This window comes from Podarcis cretensis, assembly GCF_951804945.1.
Source record: "Podarcis cretensis genome assembly, chromosome: 7".
Classification (NCBI taxonomy): Eukaryota; Metazoa; Chordata; class Lepidosauria; order Squamata; family Lacertidae; genus Podarcis; species Podarcis cretensis.
The window spans coordinates 29,661,250-29,688,376 of NC_137176.1; the positions used below are offsets into that span (position 1 = coordinate 29,661,250).

The window sequence follows — 27,127 nt, forward strand, 5'->3', positions numbered from 1 at the left end:
AGTGAGTTTGCTCTTTTGTCCTTGGTGGTGGCTGTTTTAAATCTGTTTCTATTGCCTCCCTCCCCAGTCCCAATTGCTTGAGAACCTGAATAATCTTCTGTGGCACTGTAGCGCTTGTCATTTATTTCCAGACTTGAGCTTTAATTGCGATTTTAGTTTTTTCACCTTCTGCTTCTGCCTTCCGTTCTCCAAAAATTTCCATGTGTTGAGTAAGGGAACCTAGAATAAAAGACAGAAAGTCAAGAGTATTTTGACCTTTCACCATATCGTCTTTCCCTCCCTCTCTTTTATGTGCAGTAGAGTCCTAGCCATGTCTAAAGGTAAAGGTAAAGGGACCCCTGACCATTAAGTCCAGTTGCGAACGACTCTGGGGTTGCGGCGCTCATCTCGCTTTACTGGCCAAGAGAGCCGGGGTACAGCTTCCGGGTCATGTGGCCAGCATGACTAAGCTGTTTCTGGCGAAACAGAGCAGTGCACGGAAATGCCATTTACCTTCCTGCTGGAGTGGTACCTATTTATCTAATTGCATTTTGACATACTTTCGAACTGCTAGATTAGCAGGAGCAGGGACTTGAGCAACGGGAGCTCACCCCCTTGCAGGGATTCAATCCGTCAACCTTCTGATCGGCAAGTCCTAGGCTCTGTGGTTTAACCCACAGTGCCACCCGTGTCCCTAAGTAGCCATGCCTACTTAGAAGTAAACCCAGGAAGTTCAGTTGTACTTACAAAAGGGAAGCAAGTATAGGACTGTGGCCCCAGTTAACACAAAACCTGTATACTTGTGGAAAATACTTAATGAAGAATGTTATCCTTTAGGTACATGAATCAGTTATGCAAATCAAGAAAAATATTTTTGGCAACATTGTGTGTGTGTGTTTGCACGTATACACACAAACACACACAAATAAATAAATAAATCAGGGAGAGGGCAGCAGCAGTGCAGACATTTGCCCCTTGTAGCAAAATGTGTAGCTCCAGCACTGCTAATGGTCAGGGACAATGGGAGTTGTACATCAACAATAACTGGAGGGAGGCCACCAGGTTGGGGGAAGCTGGTCTGTCTGAACAAATCCACACCTAAAAAACCACTCTCAAAATTGTGGCTTTATGCAACAAGCAGCACATTATTTGGCACACAACAAGGTTTTAGGAATAGTAGCAATGACATCCTTGCACACAGACCCTTGTGCTTGCATGCACAATTCTGTGCCAATGGGGCTTGTGGATTTATATGGGCAAGTAAGCAATATAGGCCTAAGGAACAATAATATGTATGGAGGTCTATGTGTATTGCAAATCGGAGACAAGGAGCAAATGCCAGCTCAAGTTATTTCAGTGGATACTGGTAAAATGTACATTCAGTGTTCTTGCATGTCGGTAAAACCAAAATGACTGTTTTGTGCTTTAAAAAAATCACTCTTTTCCTATAACCTGTTCTGAAATACACGATTTATCACTTCTCCTCGGTCAGGATACAGATAGGAGATGTAATCAACTAATGGAACATGAGGCTGGTTTAAATTGTCTGTGGGAGCTTTCGGAAATGAGCAGGAGGTCTTCTTTTTGCCATTTTGGTTCTTGTTGCTGATTTAACTACACCAAGGGTAACACCCTGTCAGTTACCTTTTAGCCTGGAGCAGATTTTTACAGCTGAGTCATAAACCCCTGAAATAGGAGTATGTAATGGGTACAGCTGCTTCAGCCTTAACTATACAGGGTGCAACCACCATAAAACGGCAAGAGTTCACATTAACAGGGGAGTCCCCTTATAGTCTTTCCTCTTACCCACCCATTAACTAAGCAACATTACTCAATGGAGGAAGTGCTCCACAATTTTTCCATTTCTTTCAACAACAAGATGAACAACTTGAAGCCACTAAGTGACCTCAAAAGTCGTCGTTTTCAGAGGACTGAAAGAAAAAAGGTTTGAAAATAAATCAGCTCTTGACAATGCTAGAGGCAGTGCCCAGCTTCCATGGCCAGCTTTCGGTGGATCCGGCATCGCAGGAGAGGCTGGTGGTTGAGAAGAAACCTCCCTGTCCACCTGCATTACTTGGTCTGAATTTGTTGTTGTTTAGTCGTTTAGTCGTGTCTGACTCTTTATGACCCCATGGACCAGAGCACGCCAGGCACTCCTGTCTTCAACTGCCTCTCACAGTTTGGTCAAACTCATGCTTCAAGAACACTGTCCAACCATCTCGTCCTCTGTTATCCCCTTCTCCTTGTGCCCTCCATCTTTCCCAACATCAGGGTCTTTTCCAGGGAGTCTTCTCATGAGGTGACCAAAGTATTGGAGCCTCAGCTTCATGATCTGTCCTTCCAGTGAGCACTCAGGGCTGATTTCCCTAAGAATGGATAGGTTTGATCTTCTTGCAGTCCATGGGACTCTCAAGAGTCTCCTCCAGCACCATAATTTGGTAAATTAATTTGGTCTGAATTTACCAAAGGGGTAAAAGATCTTCATTGGCTCCCAATACATTTCCGGGCACAATTCAAAGTGTTGGTGCTGACATTTAAAGCCCTAAATTGCCTCAGTCCTGTATACCTGAAGGAGCGTCTCCATCCCCATCATCCAGCCCAGACACTGAGGTCCAGCGCCAAGGGCCTTCTGGCAGTTCCCTTGCTGAGAGAAGTGAGGTTACAGGGAACCAGGCAGAGGGCCTTCTCAGTAGTGGCGCCTGTCCTGTGGAACTCCCCCCCCCCCCAGCAGATGTCAAGGCAATAAACAACTATTTTACTTTTAAAAAACAACTGAAGGGAGGGTTTTAATGTCTGACGCTATATTGTTTTTAACATTCGGTTGGAAGCCGCCCAGAGTGGCTGGGGAAACCCAGTCAGATGGGTGGGGTATAAATAAATAAATAAATTATCATTATTTATTATTATTATTATTATTATTATTATTATTATTATTATTATTACATTGCGTAAGAGTCCACTGCAGCTCCCAGAAGTGTAGCTGCCTGCCATGGCTCAGGATGACATTTCAGTCTGGCTTCAGGCCTGGGTTCAAGAACACACAGAAGCACCTGAGGAGGGTGTGGAGAAGCAAAATCACATAGAAATATGTAAATGTATAGGGACGCCGGTGGCGCTGTGGATAAAACCTCAGTGCCTAGGACTTGCCGATCGCATGGTCGGCGGTTCGAATCCCCGCGGCAGGGTGAGCTCCCATCGTTCGGTCCCAGCTCCTGCCCACCTAGCAGTTCGAAAGCACCCCTAAGTGCAAGTAGATAAATAGGTACCACTTTATAGCGGGAAGGTAAATGGCGTTTCCGTGTGCTGCGCTGGTGCTGGATCGTCAGAACAGCTTCGTCACGCTAGCCACGTGACCCGGAAGTGTCTCCGGACAGCGCTGCCCCCCCAGCCTCTTAAGTGAGATGGGCGCACAACCCTAGAGTCGTACACAACTGGCCCGTACGGGCAGGGGTACCTTTACCTTTACCTTTACCTTTATGTAAATGTTGGGAGAAATGTGCAATAAAATGCTGGTGGATTTTCACAAGGACTTTAGGAAAGGATTGCAAACTGATGTGGAAATGTAGAGAACTGAGCTTCAGATCAGAAAAATGAGAAACTGAGAGAAACAGAAATTGACAGGTGCTCCTTTCCTGCAGTCAGCACTGTAGGCAACACTGAGATATATTGGGTCACACCAAAGGTCCATCGCAGGCAGCTTGTTATGTTCCAAATGTAAGGTACAACCCAAAGGGTACTGGAAGAAATAGGGCTAGATGTATCATCAAACCCAACTGATTGGTTTCAAAATTAGTATGATTATTTTTTTGAAAAATGAGTTTTTAAAAAGAGTTGCATGGAACAGTATAAAAAAAATAGGGCAGCTGCTTCATAGCTGTAATCCTCCGTGTGTGGCATTGTAATATTCCCTCATTTAAATATAGCACCATAACAAATAGAGGATTATGTTTTAAAGTCCTGGGCTGTTAGCAAACAAGAGCCTGTTTATCCTAGAGAAAGCTGCTCTCACAGGGGGGAAAAATTAAGAAAACAGACTGACTCAAAAATTATAATGCGGTATGAAAATAAGTGCATTATCCCATTTGTCTGCAAATATTCTAGAGCAAAACTGAGTGGCATGTCATTCATAATCTCTTATGGGGATACAGTGCCTCAGAAATACAGTTGGAGGTCACTTCCAGATGAAGTGTGCATGGAGAAATCACCCTGATTTGTTTTTCCAAAATTTGCACAGACCTTATACAATGTCAGTGTCAAGTGGTCATTACCCTTCACTTTCCACTGTACTTTTCCATCACTTTTCTTGTTGCAAAAAAAATCTGCTTTTTGCGGGGGGGGGGGGGGGCGTATTCTAACATTTCTCCAGTGAAAATAGGGACATCCTATATTATTATTATTATTATACTTTTATTATTTATACCCCACCCATCTTACTACCTCTCCCTGTTTATTCACTTGTTGAAGCAGTGGAGAAGGTTAAAGCAAAGCCATAGCTATGGGGGAGGTGGACTTATCCCAAAACCCATCCCCCATGGAAATAAAGACACAGTGGAGACAGAATTTAGTTTAAATGTTAATGGGCAAATTTTGGCCACAACTTTATTAAAATACACAAATGTGACTGGTATTGGCTTAGGCATTGGTATCAAACTATATCTGGCTCCTGCCCCACCCTGCAGGAAGTCTGGAAGGGTGAACAACCAGCAGAGGGATCTCCGTCAGTGTATATTGACTGGTGCTCACTCCTGGGGTTCCTGGGGGTCCTGGCATGGCCCCAGCCCCTCTCCGGGCTTCGGGCGAGATCCAGACCCCCAGATTCCTTTAACGGAATACCCTATTCATTGGAGGGGCAGGTGATGGCTGCACCTCCCCTCCCCACATTCACCTAAACCAATGCCTAATCGCCAAACCTTACAAAGTTGTGATGATTGCTAAGAGGCAGGCAAAAACCAAGTGGCCACAGCCAATCTGCCACATTGGAAAAAATTCCTATCTGGCCCCCATTCCAAAAACAGGCAACCAACCGAAGTCCAAAGCAAGGCCAAACATGACCTAATTAATGGGGGGGGGGAGGTGTTTGGCAGCGCAAAGCAAAAGGAGGTCCCTACGTTGCGCTGCCAAGCCCCAACCTTGCCACGCTGCTGATTGGCTAAAGGCCATTGGCATAACTGTGGCACCACTGGCTTGAAGCAGGGCAAGCCCCGCCCACAAGCCAGTTAGGGAAGAGTTTCAGGGCCGAGCACAACATGGACCCTCTGTTAGGAGGACCCAACTAGAGGGGTACCAATGAGGCTCCCAGTGTGTGTGTGTGTGTGTGTGTGTGTGTGTGTGTAAAAATTTGTGGGGGGGGGGGTGTGCCAAACTGGGTCTTTGACCCAGGTGGAATAAAGCCTAGTTTTGACCCTGGGTTAAAGGAACCTATCTTGCCCATTCTGTTGAGATTTCATTGTTAAACGATGCCCATGAAATTGTGGATCTATTCTTCCCCCTCTTACTAAAACAAAATGGCTGTCACCCGATGTCCTGAGTGAACTGGGCATATGTAGGGGGAAAGGCATAAGCACAGCTCCCAAGCAAGGAACTAATGTACTTCTGATGTGGGTGGGCTTGACTTAAGGAAGGAAAGTCTCTCTGCCTGTGTTTTTGTAGGGGGGGGGAGAGACCTTGCTTTCCTATAATTCTCCTGAGTTAAAGACAAGGCAGACTGAGACCAACTGACTGTAAAGGAGGCAGGCAAGATTTGAAGGGGGCCCTCAAAACTGGAGGGCCAGCCAGTTGTTCACCCCAAAGCCACCACAGGGACACGGAGCCTACATGAATGAAACAGGGAACTTACATGAATGGCAAGACTTCAGTTGACTTCTGCATATCCACACACTTCTCCCTAAGGAAATCAAAAGGGTTTGCTTTTCCTTGTGAGCATAAACTTTACATTTTCTTTTGTGTTTCCTGTTCGCGACCTTCTGAGTGTCTCAAATTAAGGAGCAGGAAATGTTCAGATTGCTCAGGGATTCTTTTCCTGTTTTTTAATACAGCACTGGATCCCTCTATTTAGCAATACATTTCATTGAAGCTATGGGTTTTTCAGAAGCCTCTTCTTATATACATAAAAATAAGCAAAGCCTTGACATACGACGAAGTCTGACCTCAGCGTATTCTTAAAATAAAAATTTAAGAAACACACCAAGTTAATGAACTCTCTTCAGCAAATCTAAGGAAATAAATTACATGAAGGTGAGCCAACGTCTTCATTGCTGGGGGTACAACAAGGATGTCATTCAGTCTAAACACACAACGGCTTTTTTCCCTTTTCTTTTAAGCACAAAGGCAAAAAAAAAAAAAAAAATCTGCAGAAGAAAATTATTCTGGAAGAAGTAAAGAGGATTCCACAAAAAGCCCCCGACCTCTCTCATCTGCCAAAAGAGACTTTTTGGCATGTGTATATGCTTTAGTTCTTTTTTCTACGGGATACAATGGGTTTTGGAAGCCAAGTGAGGGGGGAAATATGAATAGGAAAAGCTGGAGGGAAAAGCTGGCTCCTCACACCATGAGCAACTGTGGGATAGAAGGAACAGCACATGAAAAGGGATTTCACCAAACACACAAAAGTGACCCATTATTATATGTTGAAAGTGCATTGCAATTCCTCCCTCTCCAAATAGTTTTTTGTACTCTTGGGATGAAATCCAGTTGGTGCCTTTGCACTCAGGGAAAGGATTTTGAAGCAGCAGGTGCCTCCACTAGCAGCTGGTTCCCCCTGCAGGACCCAGAACTTTCCCCCAAATATTGGTGCTAGAGAATTGGCCAGCCATCCAGACAGGGTGGAAGGTGGCATGGGTGGGGCTATAGGAGGAAGGGGAAATTGGGGAGGTGGAATGTATGCCTTTTTCTTTCATTAGTGGTGACTTATGCTGGGTCAAAAGGCCTCCTAGAAGTAGAGAGAACCAGGCCTTTCTAGGACTGGAGGTAAGCAAGTGACTCTCATCCGAAGAGCTCCAGTGCACTTTTTTCTTGCTATCTTCTGTTGCACTGTACCCCAATCTCTGAGCAGTGCAAAATTCCAGGGGTCCCACGGTTCCGTTTCCTTGGAATGAGGGGCAGCAGGGACTGTGGTGCACTTTCTACAAAGGGGAAAGGCTGTAGGTGCACAAGTTCTAAGCTCAGCATCCACCAGCCAATAGCGATATTGTAAACGCAGGAATTCCTAAACTGCTTCTGGGCTCAGGCCTAGCCTCCACTCCCACTTCATTGACCACTTTATGTAATCCCATATTTGTGAATGCCTGTCCTTTCACCTCTAAAAGAAAAGAAGAAGAAGAAGAAGAGGAGGAGTTTGTATTTGATATCCCGCTTTATCACTACCCAAAGGAGTCTCAAAGCGGCTAACATTCTCCTTTCCCTCCCTCCCCCACAACAAACACTCTGTGAGGTGAGTGGGGCTGAGAGACTTCAGAAAAGTGTGACTATCCCAAGGTCACACAGCAGCTGCATGCAAAGGAGCAGGGAAGCGAACCCGGTTCACCAGATTACGAGTCTACCGCTCTTAACCACTACACCACACCACACTGGCTCTTGGGATTACAGCTGTAGTAGGCGATGTTGTGAAGCCCTGCTCACTACACATGATAACAGGAAGCTGATTTATATCGAGTCAGACCATTGGTCCAGCAAGCTCAGTATTGTCCTTTACCATTCTGGTAGCAGCTCCCCAGAATTTCAGACAAGGTATATTCCCAGCCCAACCCGGAGATGCTAGGAACTGAACCTGTGACCTTCAATTTAGCATGAGAAGGAGATGCTCTACCACTTCATCAACAGGTAGGCCACATGGAGGGTGCAATGTGTCAACGTACATGCCTCCTTAAAAACATGCCCCCTCCTCACACACCTGCACACACATAGTCGCTCTGCCTTGCCGGGTGTTTTCCTTGTAATGATAATAAGACAGACAATGCGTTCTGTGTTTCTTTTCCTTCTGTTCTTCTGTGTCTAACAGGAAAGACGTTAATTATGCATGGAGCCAAGCCAAGGCCTCTCAAAGATGATGCCGAGGTACTTCACAGCAACTTTCACAGTAGTTGTCAGGGAGTTTCATAGCACTGCATTTGTCTGCAGAGCACCTGGTTGGAAAAGGCTGGCACAGTCTGAGCTAGATAGAAGAAAGGTCTGAATAGCTCTCGTGGCCTCTGTTTCTGGGTGGGTGGGTGGGTGGGTAAGTAAGTATGTCTGGAACAGCAGTCAAAAGTGACAAAGTGATGGTTTGAAAGCTGCATGCTACCTGAAATCTCAAAATGCAGCACATTAAGGTTGCATTCCGATACACCACTCGCCTGGCAGTAAGTCCCATTGAATTCAGTAGGGCTTACTTCTGAGAAGACGCATGCAGAATCGCCCTGTAAAGACCCCACACTGTTGCTTTCTTCCTACTTAGTTATGGATATGTATTAATATTGTTGTTTTGTTTACAGCTGCACTGTCAAGTCTGTATTGATGACACAAGTGGGGGGAAATGACACAGAACAAATTTCCAGGGAAATTGATAGGGTGATTATATTCTAAGTAAGCAAATGTTATGTAATACATTATGGTTGAGGCTATGAGATTTCTGCTGCCTGCAGAGCCCGCAATTAGTAGTACTGCTTTTGTGAACACCAGCCAGATTAATTTCATAATTGACATTTGGAGCAAAAGAATTATGGGACTGGGTATTTGAATGTGTGTGTTTTTTCTTCTTCTTCTTTTACTGGCATGGATAAATGCAGCTCTTTTTCAGCAGTGAGCCAATGCTGACTTGCACCTATGGAGAATCTTACCACTGCCAGCTCATCCAGAATGCATTTCATCAGCCTTCACAAATAAAGTAATACTTCAGTGTGTGGTTCCCATATGTATAACTGGAAGTATCAGGTGTGTCAAGTTTAATATATTTAAATTTGGCTTTTGAATGTGTGTATGATTAATTATAATTTTCATATTGTTATAAAAACACTATTAAAAATGTGTGCAGAGAGATCGTTTGGCTGTTTACTCAGAAGTAAGTCCCACTGTCATCTATGAGATTTGCTTTCCATGTGTGTTTGAAAAGCAGTCTTTGAAACAAGAGTAAGGTTGCCTGTAGCCCTCCAGATAGTGCCATACTACAACTCCCATCATCCCAGACCATTGGCCATGCTGGCTGGGACTGATGGGAGTTGAAGTCTAACAGTATCTTTAGGACCACAGCTTCCCCACCCCTTTTGTAAATCTCTGGAGGGTAAAGAACTGCAGATGATCCTATCTCATGTTTTGCCTTCTCAGGTTAACACAGGTTGAATCAGAGCCAAACTGACAAGTGGCCACTGACTTTACCCCGTTTCGGCAATAAAAATTACAATTGCATGAAGGGGAAGAGTTCTATGTCCTAGAAATGAGACCTGCCCACTGCCCCCGCTACAGATGCCACTATCCACAATTTGGCAGAAATAGCTGTAGAGGGAACCATCAGTGCCAGATTTATGTATAGGCTAAGTAGGCTGAAGCCTAGGGCCTCTAAATCTAGGGGGCCTCACCAGCCTGCCCACTCCCCAGCAGGCAACCTCCCCTCTCCCAAAATTGCAAACCCAAGACTTCATGCAAGGGCAGGGCAACTCAGGCCCAGCAACTATGAGGCTCAGGGCTAGCCAGTGGGGCCAAATCTGAAGAAGTGGGGCCCAGCTTTAGTTGTGTTTTTTTGTTGGGTCGCAGTTCACAGCCAAAGTCTGCAAAATCTTATAGATAAAGATAAAATCCATCTAGAATGCCCTGGTGCGGCGGGCCCCTCAGGAGCGGCCCGCGGGGCTCAATTTGGCACAATTGCTCCAATTGCCTTATCGTCAGCCCTGATGAGACTGTGCAGGGGTTGGACTGACAAGCTCTGCACCTTCTAGGTCCCTGGTGTCACTATTCAAAGTACAGACTCCAGGACTTGTGAGAGCAGTAGTTGCTCGAATTAACAAATAAGAAAGGTTTGAGAATTTACATGCTAGATTAAAATTGATGAATTCATTGAGAAGGGGATTGTAAGAAAAACACTGGGGCCTAATTTGAATAATAGAGTGCCTGGTATCTGGTGGGCAAAGTTCTCCTTTATTTCCACACTGTGCCTGCAGACCAAATTACCTGTCAGGAGAGCTATGAGATTCAGGTGAGGGTCAGATGCCTTGTCAATCCCTGCAGGTATATAACAGGAAGACCTGTGGCTTGCCCAGCTTTCCCAATTCATCTCTGAATTCATTTACCACAGCCACAAAATTCAAAAGTGATTTCTGGAGCTTGCTTGAATTTTACCTATTCTGCCAGAAAGAAATTTGGGGAAGATAATAAAAATTAACGTATGCAAGAAGGAAATGGATTGGAACTGTGAATGATTTCTTCTTGTGCAAATGTGCTCTACACTAACTTTATGGTGGCGTTAAACAAACCCAATGTGGGCAGCTGGTTAAAGAGGGAGTTCTTTAATTTCACATAACGTGCTTGTTAATTGCTTTCATCCCTGATCAGTTGGTTTCTGCACTCTGAACCCTAAAGATAGCTCCAAATGGATGTGTTTGGGGAGTGAGACGTAATTAATGCAAGCAGGCAGCCATGGCTGCAACACAGAGGTTAAGGAGGACAGAAAGGCCTGCACTGTGCAGGCCCTCTCTGGAACTGTGCAAGCAACCTCCCTGTTGCTGATATCGCCTTCCTCTCTTTGTGCCCTTCTGCCATAACTTTGCAGGCTTCAGGAAAAGCCAAATCAGGGCTGTCCCACCAGCCTTCTGGCACACATCGTTGATCAGTAGATAAAACTTCCTAGGCTGCCGTTGAGGAGCAACAGCAGCAGCAGCAGCAAGAACAAGTGAACTTCCCACACAAAGCCCAATAGCTACACTGAGTTTGCTAAATGCCTTCCTGCCTGCCACCACCTCATCCAGCCCCCTGAAGGATCTTGTTGTTGCTTATGATTACGGTGGCTGCCTTTCCCATGGCCTTTTTTCCTCCATTAATTTTTTTGAAAACTGAGCTTCTTCCAAAATATTTCCCTAATGACAAGGTATGCTGAGTTGAGCATTGCATTGCATTGCATTGCATTACAGACAGCAGAAGGAGGGATATAGGGGGAGGTGATCACAGCAATACACACTGCCTCTGTTATTACCTTAAAGGCAGACAGTGATGTGTTCCCATTTTCTCAGGTGTCTGTACACAAACACACACCACACACACACACACACACACACACGTAGTGGGAAGCCCAGCCTCTGACCACCTCCAGGATGAATGGCACCAGGGGGCAGGGAGAATGGGAAGCTGCTCATTCATTTTACAAGCTGCCATGCTTTGATTTACTCCAGACCCAAAACAGAATAAAGCCAAACAGCTGACCTGCGAATTATTTAAAACTGTGAGCCTAACACTGAATCAAGGGGAGCATGAGACAACATGTGGAAATGTTGTCTGACGATGCGCAATGCTTTGAAGCCTTTTAGACAACTGTCTGTTCATTATTTTGAAATGGCCCACACCATTTCCACCGTCTGCTCCCTATGCTCTTGAGAAGCTGGAACTGAGGTCCCTCTCTCCATCTCTATTTTCATGAGAAGGCAGACGCTGGTGGAAGAAGAGATCTGTTGTGCAGGATGAGATTTCAGCCCCTGTTTAGTTTCCTCATAGCAAGGGTGGGTAACCCATGGCACTCTAGATGCTGTTGGACTCTCCCATCAGCCCTATTAGGGTTGCCATATTTCAAAAACAGGCAGAAAAGTTGTTGAGCTTTTTTCAAATAGGAAATCGGCAAAAACAACACTGCCAACATGGACAGTGAATCACCCTGGGATCTTTGAATGAAGGGCAGTATACAAATTTTAATAATAATAATCAACTGGAAGGCCACAGGTTTGCCCCCTATGCCTTGTAGAAATGCTAGAGTCCTTTGGCAATCTTCACAGAACTCTAGCCCAATGGTTGCCATCAATTTGATTTGAGTTAATTTTATAATGAAATGATTTTAGAATGTTGTATTATTTTATTGTTGTTAGCCACCCTGAGCCCGGCTTCGGCTGGGGAGGGCGGGATATAAATAAAATTTATTATTATTTATTATTATTAGAGGGAAGCTTGATGGTGCCAAAATCTTCAGGAAGATTTTGGATGCTATACTGGCAATTTTGTATTTGTTTCATGTATACGGCTTGAAATGTCTGAATGGTGGTGGAAACTAGAAGCCTTTCCTCCTTCTGTAGCCTACCATCCTAGTCATGTAGCCCTGGTTTGCATAGCAAGTGTTAAAGCACTGAATATGCTGGCAGTGAATATCCTTTTGTGGACTACGTTAAGGTTACCAAATTTTTTTCAATGAATCCGGGGACACTTTTCAACTTCAGTTGAAGAGGATGGATTTTGTTAGGGGACTGATTTGTAAATCCGGGGACTGTCCCTGGGAAACGGGGACTTCTGGTAACCTTAGACTAGGCTCACAAGGTTCTGGAGCTTTCCTGGTGAGCCCTGTTCACAGGTCAGTAGTGGGTGGGGTGGAGAAGCAGAGGCGCATTTTTTTATTGGCAAAATTAGAGTGGATGAGTTGAAGGAATAAATTAATCAAGGCAAATAAGAAGTGCGTATTTGGATTTCTGTTCTTCAGAGGATGCGAGCAGCCCTGAGAACGAACAGCCCTGAAACCAGGCATGCTTTATTCTTTGCCATGCAAGGGAGCTTCTTTTTTCATCAGCTTTTGGCCTGATGAAATTGAGTTTGAGTTTTGTCAGGGAGCAACAGATAGATGTGGGACTTAACGAAAACAATTGCAGAAAGCTAGGAAGTAGAAGTAAGGTTGAAGGCACCTGATATCCGGGATCAAATAGCCCCTGAATATCTGGTGAAAGATCTCTCAAGCATTTAGCACGGTGCTCAGCTCTGCTGGAGCTTAAAACTTGCAAGCTATAAGGAAAGGGCGGGGGAGGGGGCTTTGTGCAGCTTTTGTTGTTGTTTAGTCGTTTAGTCGTGTCCGACTCTTCGTGACCCCATGGACCAGAGAACCAGCTATCACTTACCAAAACAGCCTTTTTGTCTTAGCTGCCAGTAATCATTGACCACTAACTGGGTTTTCTACCCAATCACTCCTATAGATGTACTCTCTCTTTTAATTACTGCATTAAAATATACAGCCACGTGGATTAGATCAGGGTTTGTTCTTTTTTAAAAAAGAACAATTGGGTCTAACAACGATGGTGAGGGGACGAAACCTCCAAAAAAGGAGGCAGAGTATATTGAAGAAAATATACTGTATACTTGGGGAGTTTATTTAGCCTTTGTCTTACTAAGAGTAGACCCATTGGGTTATGTCCAACTCATCTTTACTGAGAGCAGACCCATTGAAATTACTGACCATGACGAATTTAGTTCCATTAATTTCAATAGGTCTACTATGAATTGGAAGTTAGTTGGGCAGGCCAGGTCTTCCTGTTATTTGCCCATCCATGGTCAGTTAGAATGATAGAATTGTAGAGATGGAAGGGACCCCAAGTCCTACCTCCTGCGATGCAGGAATCTCAGCTAAAACATCCCGGACAGATGGCCATCCACACATTAGCCCATTAGCCCATTAGCACATGGAGGGAGGCCTAGTACAGGTCACTTTGTCCCAGTCCTCCCCAGTATGGGGGAGATAGATTGTATTCCTATTTAAATTATAACAATCTAATTCTGAATCTATCCATATAAATCAGCTTATGCAGATTTTATGCAAATCTCTCTGTCCTCTGCTTTTGGCAATGTGCTAAGTGGGCAATCTGCAGAAATTGAACCTGGCCTTCTGCATGCGGAGCATGCAGTCTGCTTCTGAGCTCTGACCCTCTCTTGCTAGGTGTCTACTTCTTTAATATATTGCTGTTCACACATATTTTTAGCCTAGATAATGTGACCGATAGCCTCTTTCCCCCACAGCCCAGATAACCAAAGAACTCAACAGAAGTGGATCTGTTCTGTTCTCCTCTTCCATGGGATTTCACTGCCATCCACCTTACCCATCACAGGAGAGAAATGCCTGAAGGTGGTTTGTAGCGTAACTTAAAAGGTCACTGTAAGAAAGGCATTCAGCAGAGTGAAGAAGGAGCAAGAGGAAACATGTGGTTCGAGAAATACAAGAGGCAGCAGTGGCCACTGAAAAACTGCAATCTTGAAGAATGTAAACGAAGGAGAGAGGCTTAACATGATGGTGTTCATTCAGCAAGAGGAGGGGGAAAAATTCAAACAAAAATTAAAAATACCAGCGGGACAAAAGCTTCACTAGTCAGGAAGGCGATTTCAAGCAGCGGCTCTCTGTACCTGACCTAGTTAACTGCTTAGTGGTGCTTCACTACAGCAAAAAGCGCAAAGCCCTACTGCAAAATTTCCATCCTGCTGGCCTGCTAACAAGAGCAATTTTCACATAGCAGCCGCGTCTATCCCAACAATGTAATTGGTCTGGCTCTCCCAGCTACTCCCTGTTCCTACTGTAGGCCCTTTGCTGCAAAGAGAAATCCCAGACATCCTAAGGGCTTGGAGAGCAGGGCGGTGTGCGTGTGTCTGGATATGCCAGCACCCCGTGCTATGTTATCAACAGCTACATGGTTAGCTAACTGCTGTGACTAAATGGATATTGGGGAGGACTGCAGGAGAGGGATGGAAAGTGATGCCCTCCCAGAGCACAAGGCTGATAATGCAGAATTGGCCACAACAATGTAACTTCGCAGACAGTGTGGCAGAAGGCACTGGCTCTCTTGTTTGGGCATTTTGTTACCTGGAGCAAAATGTGCAGAGAAGGGAGATAATGAAGTACTTGACTAATTCAGTGCGATCCAGCTGGCTAAGCCAGAGGGGCTTTCAGAGCAGGAAAAGCTGAAAGAGAACTCACTGCTAGCCATTCTCCCTTGGTACCTGGGAAGCCAAAACAAAGAAACAGCAGAGATCAAAAAGCACAGCAATATCAATAAGGGGGGAGAGAGAGAGAAATGGGGTGGAGAGAAACACCAGAGAAAGATGTGGGAAGAAAACCGAGGGGGACTGTCTCTCCTGCTTAGCATTTTATCTGAAGAACAAGAGTCTCCCTACTTTATTTTCCCAGTACTGAATTTTGAGCTGCTTGACAGATTAAATGTATTTACAGAGCTCACTCTTGATTTCCATTTTTGTTTTGTTTTTATACAATGGAAGTCAATGTAAGGAATGTCTAAATTATTTGACTACAAGATTTTGAAGAGAATTTTAAAAAAATAAATAAGTAAAGACTGACTCATTGACATCAAAGAAGCATGAATATTCCTTATAAGATTTTTTATTATTATTTCTCCATCCTTTCCCCCCCCCCCAAAAAAAATTATATACCTAAATGTAGGTTCTTGAAAGAAAGAGGGATGGCATTATGTAACTGGGATTTTGGAGTGTTAATTTGGAAATGTTTAGTTCAGCAACAAAGAACAGTGGAACTCATCAGAAAATCCATTGTGTGCTCTACTTATGAATTCACGTCTCCGGAAAAGAAAAATAGGCATGGTGATGGGTCATAAGCAAAAAGAGTGCATGTGGAAGACTGGAGGGCAAAAGGAAGATTTGACCGGAGGCGTCACTCTGAACCTGAGATTTATCCTGGGTCTGAAGAGGAAGAAGGGGAGTTATTTATACTGAAAGAAAGAGAGGTGGTATTAGATAATGCTCAGCTGTTCCTGTTATTTATATCCCTTTTCAGAATCTTGGGGAGATTTTAGAGCATCAACTCACTGAGCTCTTTTCTTATGCTGTGATAGGTTAGGAGAGGTCTGGCCAGAGATGAGGGACGATGGGAGCTGCACATATCCCATACAATTAAAGTGTGCACACAGGGAATTGTGGGAAGGGCAGTTTGTTAAGGGTGCTGGGAATTGTAGCTCTGTGGAGGGTAAACTACATTTCCCAGGAATCGGGGGGGTGAGGAACCATGGCTATTTAAAATTGGTCCACAGGTCCTGATGTGGCCTCAGTGAGCACATCACAGAGTTGAAGTAGTTTAAAATTCCTTCTTAGCATTTTAACCCCTCCTTTGACAGTCAAATGAAATTAACTTTCATTCCCCCAAGACCTCAGTCCAGGCAGATGTAAACTGCACCTGTTAACCTTCATTTCTCTCCCGATCTTGCCATTGGTCTGTCTCTCTCATGCTTGCGCACATAGCCGCACACTGCTTCCCCTCACTGTGCCTTTTTAAAAGCATAATGTGTCCTGAATTCTGTCACGGAGGGCCCCCCCCCATTTTATTTTAAGGGACAAACGTTTTTCCTGGCATGTAGTGGTGGGTGATGAGGGGAAGGGGCTTCTTCTGCACACTGACATCAGACGTGTAGGATCACCATCACTCCAGAAAGAAAGATCAGCTTTCAAATGCACACAAGGCTACAGTTCTCAAGTCAGACTGAAGCTGACTTGCGGGAGACGCATCAAACTGTAGTATTTCACAAGAAACTGCAGGACACTTTTGGATTGTGGCTGACATTTTGTGTGTGTGTGTGATTTCAAAAACCAGTGGTGGGAACACACTGAAGCCAGTACAAAGGATAACGCGAGGTTAAGGAACAGGCTTGCCCCCGGCGCCGCTGCACGTACCTGTACTCAGTATACAAATATGGACATCAGAAATGCACAAAGAAAAACTCCAGCCTTGTCAAAGGGTCTGCAATAAAACCAACTGTAGCAAATGCAAAGCCTCCCATTGACTTGCGTGGGCTTTGAATCCGGCAGCAAGTGGCCAAGGGAGGGATTTCCTGACGATGGAGGTCCACGACTGTAGCATTTAGATAAAAATATTAGCTGCAGAATTCTGCTAAATTAATCCGGCTCCTTTTGATTATTGATGTCCTACTGTTTCCTGCCTGAAACAATATACACGAAGCATCAGTCATTTTATAAATTATTCATTCACAGTTATTTTGGCAGCACTGTCTTTCCATTTATCAACTGATAAATGTATGGGAGATAAGGAGGGTAATTTTGTAGCCTCCTGACATTTACCTTTGACATGATTTCCATATTAAATAAGGTAAAATACTAATGATTTCTCTCCATCACCACCAACATTCCAGATTCAGCAGCTCGGAATAGCTCAATAAACTCCTCAGCCTTCCTGAGCCAAACCAACTCCACAGCCCAGCCTGCAAACGCCTTTGAAAAAGACCCAGCCTCAGGCCTCTGACTTCAGGCTTACGGGATCTACTTTGTTTTCACTCTGAGCTCCACCAGTAGGGGAGGAACCAGATGGTGGCTTGGGTGGGATCCAATTTAAGTCCTGCACCCCATCAGCCTGGAACAGATTGTATATAAAAGTGCAAATCTGCCTCTGAGTTCCTACATAGCACAAAACTCCAAAATCACCCAAAAGAGATGCAGAAAGGCTAGTTCAAAGGCAATTGGTTAATATTCCTATTTTACAGAAGTGTAACACTGAGCCTAAGGGGTAAGTGGTTAGTCAATCCACTTTCATTTGTCAAGTTTAATTACAGGGCTTTTTCCAAGCAATCAGAGACTGTGCCTGAATGAAGCCCGCCACTGCTCTGCCTGTTTCAGCCCCCCTCTGATTCTGGGAGACTGGGGGAGGGGAGTGTGTCGCAGGAGGAGGGGGAGACACCCATGCCTCTTCACCAGCTGGACTTCTCTCCTTCTCCTGGACTCCCTCCTTCCCTGCTTCAGCTTCTGCCTCCAATTCTAGACATCTCTCTGCCACAGATTCTCCCAGCTCACTAAGCCCTCTTCAGCTTCCAACACCTTCTCCTCCCAGTCTTATTCCTCTTCTCTCTCTGACTCATCATTGTCCCATCACCACTCTCCAGGCTCTGAGCCTTCTTCCCTTGCTGGTTCCCCCAGATGGTTCCTCCCATCATTCCTCTGCGTCCAGCCAGTCCATGACAAGAATGTCCCAAAGCAGTCAAGAGACAGGAGCAGGGTCAGTGAGAAATGTGGTCTAGGGTCAGTGGCGTAGCGTGGGGGGTGCAGGGGGGGCCGGCCGCACCGGGCGCAACATCTGGGGGTTAGGGTTAGGGGGCGCAAATCCACGGGTTAGGGGGCGCAAATCCACGGGTTAGGGGGTGCAAATGACTTGCCTTGCCCCGGGTGCTGACTACCCACGCTACGCCACTGTCTAGGGTGGTTTTATGGCCTGGGCAGAGTCCAAAGGGCCAGTTAAAGGAGGACTGCAGGGACCATATCTGATGTAGTCCTTTGTGCTCAAATTAACCAGCCATAGGGCAGGTACCATATTCAAACAGGCAAGTCTGAAAGTCGTCACCGCGGGGCTAGCCTGTTCATGTAAAGAAAACCTTGCACTAATTTCCTCCTGTCTTGTCTGGCCACACCTGCCTTTCTATAAGTGCTAAGTGTCAGAGAGATGAAATTAGGTTGATGGCTCTGAGCATGCCGCGTTGGGGAGATGGGTGTGTTTCATTATTTTCTTCTTTTTAAAGTGAGCTTCCTCTGGCTGGGCAATTTGTTACATGCTCTCGCAGAGCAGCTCAAGCCGGCTGTCTCGTGTTACGTGATGGATGTTGGAGTTGGAAAGGTCAATTAGTAATTGAGTTATGGTATGATTCCTTTTGATTAGTGCCAACAGGTTCATGTAGTCCACCCTTAAGATAACAGTGCAACAAAGGGGTCTTGTTCCTGCGACACCGAAATATAAACAGTCTTAGAATTCCCACTTCAAGCTGAATGAAGCAGGTGAGCAAATGTGATGAGTTATACCTTAAACAAATAGTTCCACATTAAGAATCAGTGCCATTCTTTTCTCTCACTTTTTTTTTGGGGGGGGGGAATGCACATCAATTTCTTTCTAAACTGAAATCCTTCATCCTGTTATGCCCACTTATTCCAGTGAAACTAAGGACCACTTATATAGTATCTATGATGCTAGTCTGCGTGCAGTGAGTGGGGGTGTATCCAGTTCCCACTCCATATATGTGTGTGTGTGTATACACACAGTGGTACCTCGGGTTACATACGCTTCAGGTTACAGATGCTTCAGGTTACAGACTCCACTAACCCAGAAATAGTACCTCGGGTTAAGAACTTTGCTTCAGGATGAGAACAGAAATCGTGCTCCGGTGGCATGGCAGCAGCAGGAGGCCCCATTAGCTAAAGTGGTGCTTCAGGTTAAGAACAGTTTCAGGTTAAGAATGGACCTCCGGAACGAATTAAGTACTTAACCTGAGATACCACTGTGTGTATGTATGTGTATGTGTGTGTATATATATATATATATATATATATATATATATATATGCTCCAGGGATCTGTTCCAAAGAACTGGCTGCAGGAGCTCTGATTCATCTGTATATCTCTAGGAAAAACCAACACTTCTTGTTCTCTGAAGAACTGAAGTTATATTAATAAATACTAATTTATTAATCACCTTCTATACAATCATCTCAAGGCAATGTGCAAAAGAAAAAAAAACGGGTTTATTTAAAACAAAACTAAAAACATACAAAATATACACTTGTGGCAAAGACCCATTTATCCAGCTGTGAAAGCCTGTTGGAACAAAGATGACATCAATTGTTTCCAGAAAGTGCAGATAGGGGGGCACCTGTCATATCTCCACAGGAGCACTATTCCACAAAACCAGGGCAGCCATACCAAAAGCCCTTCTATGAGCTTCTGGAGTCTTTGAAACTTGCAAGAGACACTCTCAGGCAGACCGCAGCAATCTACAGGGTGTGCAAGGGATAAGGTGGTCTCTCAGGTAACCTGTATAGGGCTATTTATGCCAACGTCTTGAACTTGGCCAAGTAGCAGATTGTTGTTGTTTAGTCGTTTAGTCGTGTCCGACATGGACCAGAGCACGCCAGGCATTCCTGTCTTCCACTGCCTCCCACAGTTTGGTCAGACTCATGTTTGTAGCTTCGAGAACACTGTCCAACCATCTCGTCCTCTGGCGTCCCCTTCTCCTTGTGCCCTCCATCTTTCCCAACATCAGGGTCTTTTCCAGGGAGTCTTCTCTTCTCATAAGGTGGCCAAAGTATTGGAGCCTCAGCTTCACGATCTGTCCTTCCAGTGAGCACCCAGGGCTGATTTCCTTAAGAATGGATAGGTTTGATCTTCTTTCATTCCATGGGACTCTCAAGAGTCTCCTCCAGCACCATAATTCAAAAGCATCAATTCTTCAGCGATCAGCCTTCTTTATGGTCCAGCTCTCACTTCCATACATCACTACTGGGAAAACCATGGCTTTAACTATACGGACCTTTGTTGGCAAGGTGATGTCTCTGCTTTTTAAGATGCTCTCTAGGTTTGCCATTGCCTTTCTCCCAAGGAGCAGGCGTCTTTTAATTTCGTGACTGCTGTCACCATCTGCAGTGATAGTAGCAGATTGGCAGCCCCTAAAAATCCCATAAGCAAGGTGTTCTATGCTGGTGGTAGTTTGCCCTTATTGTTCTATGCTGGTGGTAGTTTGCCCTCATTGTCAGGATGCTGTCAGCGGCTCCCAGCTGGTTGCCCAGGAAAGTATAATAACAAGGAAAGTTTCTTACCATCCTTTTTTATTTCAATCTTTACAGAGAGAGGCTATAGAACCCAGCCTCTTGAATAATGGCATTGTCCTAAGTGAATCTCCACCCAGCCCATCTCTCCCACTTCCTCATTTGTCATTCTCATTGTTTCCTCTATGGGCGCTTCTACATGCCCTCTGTCTTTGAGCTCTTTGCTCTCCTACTTTTAAGGCTCGCCAAGTTCTGGGACATGGAGGGTCTGGAATGCTTTCTAATGACAACGTGTCAGCTGGGTGTTGTTCTGGCTGTCCCATGATTTCCTAGCTTTTCCCCACATCTGCCTCTGAGTTGCTACCTCCCTCAAACCCTTATTGTAAATCTATACAGTGGTACCTCAGGTTACATACACTTCAGGTTATACACTCTGCTAGCCCAGGTTAAGAACTTTGCTTCAGGATAAGAACAGAAATTGGGCTCTGGCGGCGCAGCGGCAGCAGGAGGCTCCATTAGCTAAAGTGGTGCTTCAGGTTAAGAACAATTTCAGGATAAGAATGGACCTCCGGAACGAATTAAGCACTTAACCCGAGGTACCACTGTACTGTCTCCCTGGAAGGGTCAGGATGGGGAGGCGGTCTCCACCATTTGTCCTCTGTCCAGTCTCTGACACCTATCAAGCAACTTGGCCACTGCATTCTGCACCAGCTGCAGCCACCAGACAAACCCCAATGGTAGCGCCATACAGAGTACACTGAGCATACAGTGCATTTGGCAGAAGAGCTTCCATATTCATCAAACGAGAGAGCAGGCCTGTTGTGAATCAACTCTCCCATTTAGCCAAGTATGGGAATCTGAGGCACGACATCTCTGTAATATGCAAATTGTATGTAGCATTTTGATGTCTGACATACTGAAATTAAACCAAATTGGAGGAGGAGGAGGGAAAAGCAATGTGTGTAATAAAGCTACCTTTATGGCCTCAAGCTGTAGATAAATTGTGGTCTGTGGTAGTTAAACAACAGCTGTTTGAGTTTAAAACAAAATTATGATAAGGCTCCCTAGAAGATAACACCTCTCGAGGTAACCGCATTTACCTAAATGCATCTGCTATATGCAAACACTGTTGTCTTTAGACTGTTTATTGTGGTAGTTTATTCCTCCTTCTCTCCCCTCCCCCCGCCTTTCACCTGCCCACTTTCAAGTTTGCCACTGAAAATAAATGTAATAAATCTTCCACAGCAAAGTGGAAAGCATCAGGCGGGAAGGGGGGTTTGAAGTGCATGCAACCCTCTGGGTTCTCTCCCTGGGACAAACTGTCCACAGGTGGAAACTGCTTGCAATCCCTCTGTGCTTGTATCAGGAATTAAACAACTGAAAAAAGCAAATTGTAATGGTTAAAGGAAGCCAGCAGCAAGACTAACACATCTTAGTGGGGTGCATACATTCAAATCCAGTGATCTTTTATACCCCTTGCGAACAGTAGTCCTTTAAGAGCTTCACACCCAATAACATTCAGACTTTTATATATATATTTCCTACCTTTATTGCATGACGTTTTAGGTGTGTGTGTGTTTTATTGCAGAAACGTCACTAGCCACCCATAGAGAATTTCCAAAAGTACACCAACCCAGCCAAAATATTTCAATGCTTTCTGAGCGAAACTTCAGGATCTATCATTTTTGAATGGCGTTTTTATTTCGTTTGCATACCAGCATGGATCTTACCTTTATTATTGACTGGGGGGGGGGGATTTGATTCAATTCACATTTAAAGGCAAATCTATAGACTCTGTATTGGATTGTGGTCATTACAGAGAGAACATTTTGCTGCTAGTTTGTGATTACGGTAGCTCCATTCGCCCCTGACACAAAAGTTGTGGAGCTTTTTTTTTGTTTATGGCCAAAGGTTTTGAGCAATTTTTAATGAAATTTGCCAAAATCTACACTGCCAACATTGTCTGCCATACGTCTGGATTTTCCCAGACATTTCAACGAATTCCACACAGATAGATGGCAACCCTATATTACGAGCAATGTGAGAGAGTGTTTTTTCCTCAAGGAGGAAGATTGTGCTATGTGAAAATGTAAGGGGTGATCTCAAAGCTTATTCTGGACCCCACTTCCTAAAGTGCAAGCAGCCACTGTCTCTGTGACCGAGAGAGCTATGCTGGGAAAAGAACAGCAAAAATTGTACATCTATTTGTACCAACAAACAGGGCACAGGGATGCTCCTCTTTAGGAATTTGCAGTGCTCTCCCTTCATGTTTTGTTGCAACTTTCAAGATATTCTAAATCATGTATCTTCAACCTTTTAAGACCCAGGACCCACTTTTAACCCAAACGTGGGAACCCCTTTCTTAATCTTTTACCATACATATGCATGGTGGTAGTGCTCCTGTTGAGACCCACCTTGGATCAGGCCATGTCCCACTAAGTGGGTCCCGATCCCCCAGTTGAAGGCCAGTGTTCTATTTAACTCCGCTGTTTGTTTGATTTAACTCCTCTCCCAGACCTAATGTATACATTACCGGGGCTATGCAGTGGTATATGCTTTTAAAACAATAACAACAACAACAACAACAACTTCCCCTCTATAGGTTAGGCCCCTATAGGTCCCCTTGAATTTGTGATTATATTATTTTTTTATGGCAGTGCTTATGTCCTTTCTCTCCCTGTCAATTCAGTCATTAGAACAATACAATTCGTGAGGGACTGAGGTGATATGGAGAGGGGAACCAAGGAATAGTTGCTTAGGGGCCGCACTATTACGAACTGAGCTTTATGGTGGGTACAGACCAATACAGGTAGAAAATAATGTTAAACTGAAGTAAACTGTTTGTTCTGAATGTGGCTTGTATAATTTTTCAAACCCTGAAGGCCCACTATCGCCATTCCCCACCCCACCCCCAGAACTGCTACTAGTATGAATAATTAGGTGCATTACTGAATATGTAGCATGTCTTTCCAAGGCATCTATCCCAGAGATTTCTAAGCTTCACATGCAGCTTTCACTGACAAGTTACTGACAAGCCTTCAGCCGCTTCTGCTGGGGTACCCATGCAGGTGTGAGACAGTCCAAAAACACCTGCGTGCACCACCTTTCCCTCGGAAACACCGGAGCTCCGCAACGCCAATTCATCATCCAAAGAAACATTAATATTTTACTTCAGTTACCAAGTGCGCCCGTTCAAACTTTTATCTAAAAAACATTCTTTATCATCTTTTCATTAAGTTCTCAAGAGCTAATGGTTTCTGAGTTCCCCTGGTAAGGATGATGTTCTGAATAATGAAAGCTCATTATTTCTCCACAGAATGCTTGTTAATTCAAATGATGATATTAAAACTATAGTAGCCTTTAGCGCTGGGGTGATTTCTAGCATACTTTATCATGTATCAATATATACTCTGTTTGTCAAAACTGCCCTGGGCTGGGGCTGACATTCTCTCTGGAGGAGTCTAGTGCTTCAAGAGGCACTGAATACACCAAGGTGACAACTCGCAGAGTCTGCGCCTCTAGGAAATGGAAAGATGAAACTTGAAGTGCCATTCGTCCCCCCCTTGATTTCCTTATTAGTATTCATAAAGAGACAGTATCCTCTTTTTTTCTAGTCCTCACAGGCCTGCCTTTTGAATAGAATGAAAGGGTGGGGACTTTTTCCCTTAATGGTGGTGATGCTGAAGCAGTGGCGTAGCGTGGGGGTGCAGGGGGGGCCAGCCGCACCGGGCACAACATCTGGGGGTTAGGGTTAGAGGGTGCAAATCCACGGGTTAGGGGGCGCAAATTACTTGCCTTGCCCCGGGTGCTGACAACCCATGCTACGCCACTGTGCTGAAGAGTCGTCTACCACACAGTGACACAGACACATACTCCACATATAAAACATCTGTGTTTTCCAGATTTTCTGGATTGATCAACAGATCTAAAATAAATGCCTGCTGGAGCTTAGGCATTTCCCAAGTAAGAAACGATGTTAAACATTAGCGAAAAATCATTTGACTGATTTGTTGATGTTCAAATTAGCTGCAGTGCTACACACACACATGCACAGACTCCATTCCTTTCCCTCACTCTTATGCATAGATTCCCCACCAGTAATTCAGCTGCAGGAACCCTAACATCCATGCCCTCCTTTCCACTCCAATCTTGTCTCCTCTTTGCTTTTTTTCTCTTTCCATTGCCACCCTTCCCACTCCACACCTTAAGGAAGATCTCAGCAAGAAGGTGAAGCAAAACAGTCCCTGCAATGAAATAACTAATTTAAAAAAGGGAGTCTTCAAAAGCCTTATAAATCTCCTCCACAGAGCCAGCCTTAAGGATGGATAAACCAAACTCTTGCCCTGGGTGCCAACCTGAAGTGGGTACCATACTAAGCGCTCAATGTTTGTTGAGTGTACAGTAAACTAGGGTGCAATTATTGAGAGGTAGTTCTGACATTTTCATGGACATTGGGCATTGCTGGGAAAACCTGGGAGCAATAGGGCCTGGTCCACTTTTGCAATCCTGCGCAAGGCATGCAACTTGGCAGCACTGCAAAACTGAACCAGGGTGGGGCAGAGAGTGAAAGCGCTTCTCACTCAGGAGCCCTATCGTCCTACAGCATTCCCTGCATCTCATGTAGTTGAACCCTGTAATGCACCATGCACATTTGTGGTACGATACAAATCAGGGTAAGTTATCAGGAGTTGTGAGCCCCCGAAAATGGAGAGAATAATTTGGACTTCAAAAATCCGTGCTAAGGCAATGCCTTTCTTTCCTCAGCCAAAACATCATGAAATCACATGCAAGCTTTTATTAAATTTCTGAGGATCACAGTGCGGTTTACAATATAAAAAGCACAGAAATGAATGCCATAGTAACAAACAAAAACAATAACCCCACCAAACAGTCAAACCTGGTAGTCAAACCTGGAGGTCCAAATGTTCTCCGTCCCCGATTTCCTGAAATAAATTTATATTGGCCAAGGGCTACAACGACAACAGGAGGCCAGAGAGGAGGAGAATGTGATAGTTAAGGTGGGGGAGATGAGCAAAGCAAGAACCAGGGTTTTCATTGAGAAGTCAGAGGGAAATATGCACCCCTGAGGAATTTTGCAGGTATAGACGCTTGCTTAATGACATGAACAGGTAATTATATCTAACTTGTTGATGGTTCATTTTTTGTATGCACTGTCCATGCTTTGAATAGAAGAGATAATTTACCAATAAATCAATTATCTTTGCTGGCACAGAAAACATTCTTGTCCTCCTCCAGTCTTAATATTGTTAAAATATGTGCAGGGCAAAATCCGGTGCCTCCATTTCCTGTGACACGTCCAGCTTAGATGGACAATATTTATGAGGTAAAATTTGCAGCAGAATTGCACATGTACAAATTTTCAATTTTCTGTCTATTGTGTAAGTATCTAAAGTACTTTGAGCCACACACAGCTATGTGTGTATAATATTTGTGTGAATAGAGAGAGGTGGGGGAGCATCTGAGTTTGAAAGCTTCTCAAGTGTTCTCAATTCCCCTTGTTCAGGGGTGTAAAATATGAGCAACTTTAACAGAACACCACCTCCTCTTCCTGTTCCCCAGAAGGAAATGTAATTGTGAAAACCAAGTCAACCCCAGTGCTGCCAAGAGCAGACAGGCCAACACACCAGAGCATTCATGTACGCTATAACACAAATTTCTCTACCGTTGTCTTGTAATTATCTCTCCCATGAAAGATTTTTGCTAGAGCATTATGCCCACAGGCAGAATGATAAGAATATGGTGAGCTTTTTTTATTACTAAAAAAAAAAAAAATCTTTTCCCTCAGTATTTCTTCAGCATAACAATGATGAAATATTAATGGGTATTAAAACATCTCATAGGTCAGCAGTCTAATACTTCTTCAGGTTTTTTCCCTTTTCTTTTCTTTAAGTGTGAAGACATTTTCTTATTAAATGAAAGGGGCCCGAGTATTTATTTTATTTTATTTATTATCACAGTAACATCCTCCCTTTCCTCCAAGGAGTTCAAATCGGGATACATGATCACACCCCTCCATAGTCACATCAAATCTGTGAGGTAGATTCGACTGAGACTCCCTGACACACTTCTAAAGCAAGGGTGAGGAACTTATGGTCTTCCAAATGTTGCCGGTCTATAGCTCCTTTCATCTCTAACTATTGGGTATGCTGGCTATGGGGGATAATGGGAACTGGAATCCAACAACATCTGGAAGGCCCCATCCATATTCTGTACCATAGGGAGAGAAATTGCATTCATAGCCCTTTCCTTTCATATGTGAATGTGCCTATTTTAGAATCCTTCATTCAGGGTTTCCATTTACCTCAGTGGGGACTCAGAACATAGGTGCCAACTCCTTAGGGCTGACGTGTCTTCAGCCCCCTCCATATTGTTTAGCAGCCCCCCGATATTGAGGGGGGCTGAGGAGGCCAAGCCAAACGTGGTGCAGGATCAGTGGCAGACTCCATTGCTCATGTGACATCACAGGTGCACACATGACGTCGTGCGAGTGACACGACGCTGTCTGGTCCGTCCCCCACAAGTTTGGGCCCAAGCTAGCGACTCTGCCTCAGAACATGTTTTCTGTGGTGAGGCGTAACCTCAAAATAGGCATTTTGATGTTTATAGAAAGGTGTGGCCACAACCACCTCTCTTACAGAAGTGCTAAAGCTATTCAT

The 27,127-nt window shown here is 44.5% G+C and overlaps 1 long non-coding RNA gene across 1 annotated transcript; it reads right to left on the reverse strand.

Moving 5' to 3' along the window:
* Nucleotides 1-26,885, reverse strand: LOC307221011. Its single transcript, XR_013841278.1, has 3 exons — nucleotides 26,773-26,885; nucleotides 24,546-24,694; nucleotides 1-219 (listed from the first exon to the last, which is right to left on the reverse strand). It is a non-coding gene; the product is annotated as an uncharacterized lncRNA (long non-coding RNA).
* Nucleotides 26,886-27,127: the final 242 nt, after the last annotated feature.